The sequence below is a fragment of the Papaver somniferum genome, chromosome 10 (genome assembly GCF_003573695.1).
Source record: "Papaver somniferum cultivar HN1 chromosome 10, ASM357369v1, whole genome shotgun sequence".
NCBI classification, from domain to species: Eukaryota; Viridiplantae; Streptophyta; class Magnoliopsida; order Ranunculales; family Papaveraceae; genus Papaver; species Papaver somniferum.
This window is the reverse complement of record NC_039367.1, coordinates 13,804,901-13,812,857: the sequence shown is the minus strand read 5'-3', so window position 1 is coordinate 13,812,857 and position 7,957 is coordinate 13,804,901. Positions and strand designations below refer to the sequence as shown.

General features: G+C 40.0%; 1 pseudogene; it reads right to left on the bottom strand.

The window, feature by feature from the left end:
* Positions 1-3,249: 3,249 nt before the first annotated feature.
* LOC113319935 lies at positions 3,250-3,349 on the bottom strand (annotated as a pseudogene).
* Positions 3,350-7,957: the final 4,608 nt, after the last annotated feature.

Genomic DNA, 7,957 nt, shown 5'->3' with positions numbered 1-7,957 from the left:
TGAATCCAACGATCGCTTCTTTGCCTGCGCATCAAACCTCGATACTTCCGCTTAACACTACAACACCTAACTCCATATGGTGTCGTTAATTTTGTTGTATTGTATAATCCAACGGTCGCTTCAGGATCCACTTCATCTCACCGTCAGATTGATCTTTCATCTCCATATCCCACGGTCGAGATTCGCCAAACATCGAACTCGATGCTCCCGCTACACACCATAGCGACCGAACCCTATGACCTAACCAAACATCCCCTTCTTCCCAAAACAATCGACCTTCACCTTCTTCCTCTCCACCATACCCTGTGCAGAACCACCACCATCACCCTGCCACTGCCATCGCCACCACCTACTCTATAGCCACCTAAACACCACCACCAACTCCACTATAATCATTCCCCCCATCTTCTAGCCATCTATCCTACCAATTTCTTTTCTTTTCTTTCTCAGAAAACCCTAGGAAAGAAATTGGTACAATAGCTAGGGCTAGAGAAGAAATCAGAGGCATGGAGAGGAGCAGGAGACTAAGGAGAAGAATGGGTCGAAGTCAGTAGAGTGTAATCGCGTCAATTTGGGTAAGAATTTACCAAACCCTAGTTCTGTCAATTTGGGGGTTTTTACATAAATCCTAATTAGGTTGAGATAGAGCATGGAGAAGATAAAGTGGGTGATATAGGGTAGGTAATTGAACCTAACTGTGATTTTCTGTCACATTAGGTAGAACCCTAATGTCTACTGTTTTGGGAATTTTTGGGTGAAAAGGGTGTAAACCCTAATTATGTAATTGGGTATAAAAAGGGGACTGTGGTGTGTGTAATGAATTATGCCTGGATTAGCCAGTGTGTCACCCAAGAGCACTGGAATAGCCAGTGTCTCAAGGGTTAGTTTTTAATTTGCAACTATCTTTATGTTTATTCCATTACTCTTGTTTAGTTTCAGTTCAGTTGCTCTTATTTAGTTTCAATTCAGTTCATGTTTTTGTTTTATGCTCAGTTCAATGCTCTGTTTAGTAATTGTTTTGTTTTTGTCGCTGTTATGTGAGCTCACATGTATTTGTGTATAGCTAGGCTGAGATGTTGCCTTAAGTCACTGTTAGTGGTGGAATGCTAGGTTATAATTCTTGTAAATTGAGCTGATTGAGTAATGGAGGAATTTAGTGCTCAACTGTGCTTGTGATTGATTGTGCTGTCAAAAGACAGTCAATGCTAGGAGTAAACAGTTGAGCAAGCTTCTTCTCCTTCCATTCCATTTATGTATGCCCTGGAACATAGGCAGGCTTGAACCTTCACCTAGCTCCATTAGGGACAGGGATTTAACATAGAATTACACTATCTGGCTAGGTCACAAGGTGGATTCATAACCTAGTTGTGTTGTTTCTCTGTTTTGTATATGTAATTTTTCTCCCCTGCCATTGCCCTTGGCTTAGGCCTTGGTTCCATTGTTCTTGTTTAGTTTCATTGTTCTGTCACCTGTTTTGTGTTTTGTATTTGTATCTGTTTCCTTGTGTTTTTTGTTTTATCATCCATTGTCTCATTATTTCACTACCATCTTCATTGCTTTGTAAATATCACAGCTTCACTGCCACTATTTGCTCTTTCTTCTCATTTGTTTCTCATGTTCTTGTTACTGCATTCATTACCTTGTTTTACAAAAGCCCAGTGTAATCTAGTTCATAGCTCAGAAGCCTAGCTAATCTAAAGGCTCAGTTCATTCCAAAAATCAAAGGTCCAGTCCAGTTCACATCAAAAGACCAAAAGCCCATAAGTTCACAGTCAATCCAAAAGCCCACTGAGCCCAAAACCATTTCATTGTTACAAAAACCCACTAAGCCCAAAGCACAATTAGAAGCCCAATTTCAGTTTAGGGTTTGTTTATTTTATTAAAAAAAAAACTGTATTAGGGTTTATTATTTTTGTAATTTTTCTTTATTTTTTTGGACTTTTGGACTTTTGGACTTTGGGACATTATTTTTTTATTACCTACGGAAGGGTACTTTAAAAATAAACTGTTTGTAGAGAAGGAGGACAATTACGATATTGTCTCTGCACCTTGGGTTCGTACACTAGACATCGGAGTCAGTGGCCCGAGTCGCCTACAACCGATTCATCCTCCGTCTGGAAGGGAGGTAAGATTCTAAACACTCGTGAATCCCCTGTCAGCGAGTTACTGGACTCCTTCGTATGCATATATGTTGAGGACTGAATACGGACATTTATTTTTCTAGTAAAGGGCAAGGCCTGGACATACAAGATAAGGGTTCGGATTTCATCATTGTTCTCTTCTTGCCCGCTTTAGGAACACGTAACATACGCGAACCTAAGCCTAAAATTTTGACTAGAACGAGACCGATAGGGTAACGAGCTTAACAGGAAAGTCATTCGAAAAATATTGGTTACTCTTTTAAGCATACTTCGAAGTTCTTGAAGGTTTCTGTAAGTTGAATGCGTGACTGCGCCGCCTTGTAATACCGGTGAGGCCTTGGGTATCAAAGCTCCACCGAGCTTCCCTCGGCTCTATTCAACTTACTTTAACTCAGATTGATTCCAGAGGGGTTTTCTTAAATTATAAAGAATTCCTGTTCGAAGAATTAGAAGCTGGTCTAGAAACAATCTAAGTGGAGCCATCATGCTTTTTGTTTGCTAGAAATCAATAGGTTTGATTTGGTTGAGTCGGCCTTGATCTGTGTTTTCTTACCCTTACAATTTAGAAAATTTTATTGTATGCCTGAACGTAAAAGAGACGTACTAGGTGGATTTGTTAAAGAGAAACCTAGTAGTTCGAAGCGTCTCGATTACCTTAATCTAGAAAGTCCGGCTTTTGAAGAGTCTGTTTTTGAACGTTCTTTGACTGAGGAGAGAATCCTTACTGCTCCGATAGCGCCAGAAATGGAAACTTTGAAAGCTTTGTTGAATCCAACTAGGACTACCCATCCTTCGTGTATTAAGTTAGCTGAAACGGAGGCACCCTATGAACTGAAACCTGGGACCTTACAGATGCTCCCAAACTTTTTAGGGAAAGAAAATGAAAACCCTTATTACCATGTTAGGGATTTTGAGGAAATTTGTAGTACTCTAAGAATTAGAGGCTTAGATGATGATGCTTTGAAACTTAGGTTATTCCCATTTTCCCTGAAAGATAAGGCCAAGTCGTGGCTGTATAGTTTGGACTCCGAGTCAATTGAGACATATGAACAACTTACATCTGCCTTTTTCAATAAGTTTTTACCTAGGCACAAAACATCGTCTATTAGGACGCAAATATGCACATTTTCACAACAAGAGGGAGAAACTTTATATAGGTATTTGGAAAGGTTCAATGATTTATTATCCCAGTGTCCTCATCATGGTTTAGAAAAGGTTAGGCTAGTTCAGATCCTTTATGAGGGTTTAGATTATTCCACAACGACGATGGTTGAGTCTCTATGCACTGGTGGATTTGAAAACCAAACTGTTGATGCGGCGATGGAATTTTTTAACGAAATCGCCGAAAAAACCCAGCAATGGGAAAATAGTAGGGCACCCCATAAAACAATTCTTTTAAGTAGAGGAAACGTTAATAGGGTAGAAGGAGGCTATGAATCAGATGCCAAAATTGTTGTTATAACAAAAAGGTTAGAAGCTTTAGAAGTGTGCCAGACTAGTGGTAGAGTGGAGCCTTTTTGGGAAGGCCATAATATTGAAGAGCAGGCCAATGCTCTTTATAATAACACTAGATTTGATAACCGTCAAAAGATTGACCCATATTCAGAAACCTATAATCCTGGTTGGAGAAACCATCCGAACCTTTCATGGTCTTAGGGCCAAAGTCAAGGCCAGTTTAGTAATTCTAATGCTCCCCCAGGTTTTGGCTATACTAAGAATCCTTCAGGACTAGCTCAGTTTCAGAATCAGTCAGGTAAGAAAATCCTAAGTTTAGAGGAATCTCTCGCCTTGTTAACTCAGCAAACTGCAAAATTCCAGTTATCCGTAGAACAGAGTATACAAGCTAGTAACAGGATAGGAAAAGAAAATAGTCAGGCTATTTCCGAGTTAAAAACCCAGGTTGGTCTGATAAGTGATTCTTTGAGAGAAAAAGGTAAGTTTCCTAGTCAAACACAACCCAACCCTAGAGGAGTTCATGAATTAGGTGCAAAACCATCGAATCAATTGAATGCTGTTAGAACCCTTAGAAGTGGTAGAGTTGTAGACAATAAGGTAACCATGCCCGATAGTGAACATACTGTAGTTCACCCCTCAGGATCTCACCTCTCAGGACCAGTAGCTGAAGAGACTGATAAAGTTTCTGATGATGTGAATTCGGTTCCTGAAAGGTCTGATTTTAGGCCTAGAGCCCCATTTCCTCAGCTATTAGTACCAACAAAGAAGGAATCGAACTTTAATGACATAGTGGAGGTTTTTAAGCAAGTTACCATAAACCTTCCCTTATTAGATGCAATTAGGCAAATTCCTGCTTATGCCAAGTTCCTTAAGGATATGTGTACGCGAAAGCGAAAACTTAGCGTCCATAAGAAAGCCTTTTTAGCTAGTCACGTAAGTTCAATCATTCAGAACACCACAACTCCAAAGTACAAAGACCCAGGTTCTCCTACCATTGCTTGCACAATAGGTAACTTCCGGGTAGAAAAAGCTTTACTTGACTTAGGAGCCAGTGTGAACTTACTGCCATTCCATGTATACTTACAGCTAGGACTTGGTGAAATGAAACCTACTCAGATGACACTGCAGTTAGCTGATAGGTCTGTTAAAATCCCTCGAGGTGTTATCGAGGATGTTCTTATTGAGGTCGACAAGTTTATTTATCCAGTGGATTTCGTGGTCCTAGATACCCAACCTGTCCCTGACCCAGAGAACCAGATACCTGTGATTTTAGGTCGCCCATTTTTAGCTACGTCTAATGCGATCATTAACTGTCGAAATGGTGTGATGAGTTTATCTTTTGGTAATATGACTATGGAGATGAACATTTTTAATGTCAGTAAGCAACCTCATGAGCTAGATGACACATGTGTTGAGGAGGTGAACATGATAGAAGCCTTAGTTCAGGAGTCATTACCAAACATCGTCTGAAGACCCATTAGAAAGTTGTCTATCCCATTTTGGTTTAGATTTTGACGACGATAGCACTATTGAACAGGTGAATGCTCTATTAGATTCTACCCCTGTGTTAGACACTGATAGATGGAAAGCTAGGTTCGAACCGTTACCAGTTTCTGAGACTACCCTAATTCCTTCTTTAGAAGAGCCCCCAAAGTTGGACCTTAAACCACTACCCGATACTCTAAAGTATGTGTTTTTAGGCCCATCTGAGACTTTACCTGTGATTGTAGCTTCCAATTTGGATAGTGATCAGGAAAGTAGGCTAGTAAATGTACTTCAAGACAATAAGGAAGCTTTAGGGTGGACTATAGCAGACATTAAGGGTATAAGTCCTACTGTGTGTATGCATCAGATTCATTTAGAGGAAGACTCCAAACCTTCTAGGGAGATGCAACGTCGACTGAACCCTAACATGAAAGAGGTAGTTCGAAAAGAGGTGCTTAAGTTGTTAGATGCGGGTATTATTTACCCAATTTCAGACAGTAAGTGGGTCAGCCCTGTTCAGGTTGTCCCCAAGAAATCAGGTATCACTGTAGTCCAGAATGATAATAATGAATTAATCCCAACCCGAGTGACCACGGGATGGCGTGTGTGTATTGACTATAGGAAATTGAACAAGGTCACAAGGAAGGATCACTTTCCCCTTCCTTTTATCGACCAAATGCTAGAGCGATTAGCTGGACATAGTCACTATTGCTTCTTAGATGGCTACTCCGGTTATAATCAGATCGTTATTGCCCCAGAAGACCAAGAGAAAACCACTTTTACCTGTCCCTTTGGTACCTTTGCGTATAGACGCATGCCTTTCGGGCTATGTAATGCCCCTGCAACTTTTCAGCGTTGTATGATGAGCATATTTTCTGATATGGTAGTAGAACGGTTCTTAGAGGTCTTTATGGATGATTTTTCAGTGTTTGGTTCATCTTTCGATGAGTGCTTGCATCATTTGACATTAGTGTTGACTAGGTGTAAGGAAAAAAATTTAGTGCTTAATTGGGAAAAATGCCATTTCATGGTTAAATCAGGAATTGTATTAGGGCACATCGTCTCTTCAAAGGGTATAGAGGTAGACAAAGCCAAAGTTGACCTTATTAAGACTTTACAGGTCCCAAAAACCGTAAAAGATATTAGGTCATTCCTAGGGCATGCAGGTTTTTACCGTCGATTCATTAAGGATTTTAGCTTGATTTCTAGACCTCTTTGCAATTTGCTTGCAAAAGATGTTAAGTTTGTCTTTGATGATGCTTGTTTAGAGGCTTTTGAGAAGCTTAAAACTTTACTCACTACTGCCCCGATAGTCCAGGCACCTAACTGGAACCTACCCTTTGAGATTATGTGTGATTCTTCAGATTATAGGCGTCGTTTTAGGACAACGAGAAAACAAATTACTTCATGTGATTTATTATGCTAGCAAAACTCTGAATGATGCCCAAATGAACTACACAACTACCGAGAAGGAACTTTTAGCCATCGTGTTTGCCTTGGATAAGTTTAGGTCCTACCTATTAGGTTCTAAGATCATAATCTATACAGATCATGCTGAAATACCTTTTATCTAAGAAGGATACCAAACCTAGATTGATTAGATGGATCCTATTGTTACAGGAATTTTCCCCAGACATTAGAGACAAAAAGGGTGCAAAAATGTAGTAGCAGATCACTTGTCTAGGCTAGTTGTTAGTTCCCCTAGTGATTCCCTTCCTATAAGGGATAGCTTTCCTGATGAACAATTGTTCTCTGTTTCCCAATCACCTTGGTATGCAAATATAGTGAATTATCTTGTTACTGGTCGAACCCCTCAACATTGGGGTAAGCAAGATCGTTCTAGGTTTTTAGCCGAGGTTAAGCATTTCTTTTGGGACGATCCTTATCTGTTTAAGTATTGTCCGGACCAGATTATTAGGAGATGTGTATCTGAGAGTGACCAGTCTAGTATTATCTCCTTTTGTCATGAACATGCATGTGGGGGTCATTTTAGTGCTAAGAAGACTGCTGCTAAGATTTTGCAGTGTGGATTTTACTGGCCTTCGTTGTTTAAAGATTCCCATAGTCATTGTGTTTCTTGTGAGCGTTTCCAGAAGTTAGGAACCATTTCCCGTAGAAATATGATGCCTTTGAACCCTATTTTAGTGATTGAGGTCTTTGATGTGTGGGGCATTGATTTTATGGGTCCATTTCCTATTTCGTTTGGTTATCTTTACATACTTGTCGCTGTAGACTATGTGTCTAAGTGGGTTGAGGCGGTTCCGTGTAGAACGAATGACCACAGGGTCGTAGTCCAGTTTTTGAAAGAGAATATACTTATACGTTTTGGTACGCCGCGAGCTATAATTAATGATGGAGGTTCACTCTTTTGTAATAGACCGTTTTCTCTTTTAATGAAACAATACGGTATTACCCATAAAGTAGCAACCCCATATCACCCTCAGACTAGTGGTCAGGTAGAGGTTTCCAATAGGGAAATTAAACGTATTCTAGAGAAAACAGTTAATCCAAATAGGAAATACTGGTCGTCGAGGCTTACTGATGCCTTATGGGCTTACCGTACTACGTTTAAGACACCCATTGGAATGTCACCTTATCGTTTAGTGTTTGGCAATGCATGTCACCTGCCTGTTGAGTTAGAGCATCGAGCCTATTGGGCTATTAAGAACTTAAATTTTCACTTGACAAGGCAGGATCTCAAAGGAAGCTCCAGCTCAATGAGTTGGACGAGATTCGTAGAGATGCATACGATAGTGCTAAGAAGTATAAGAACAAAATGAAACTTGTGCATGATAGGAATATTTTACGAAATTCATTTTCTCCAGGTCAAAAAAGTTCTTATGTATGACACTCGTTTGCATCTATTCCCCGGGAAG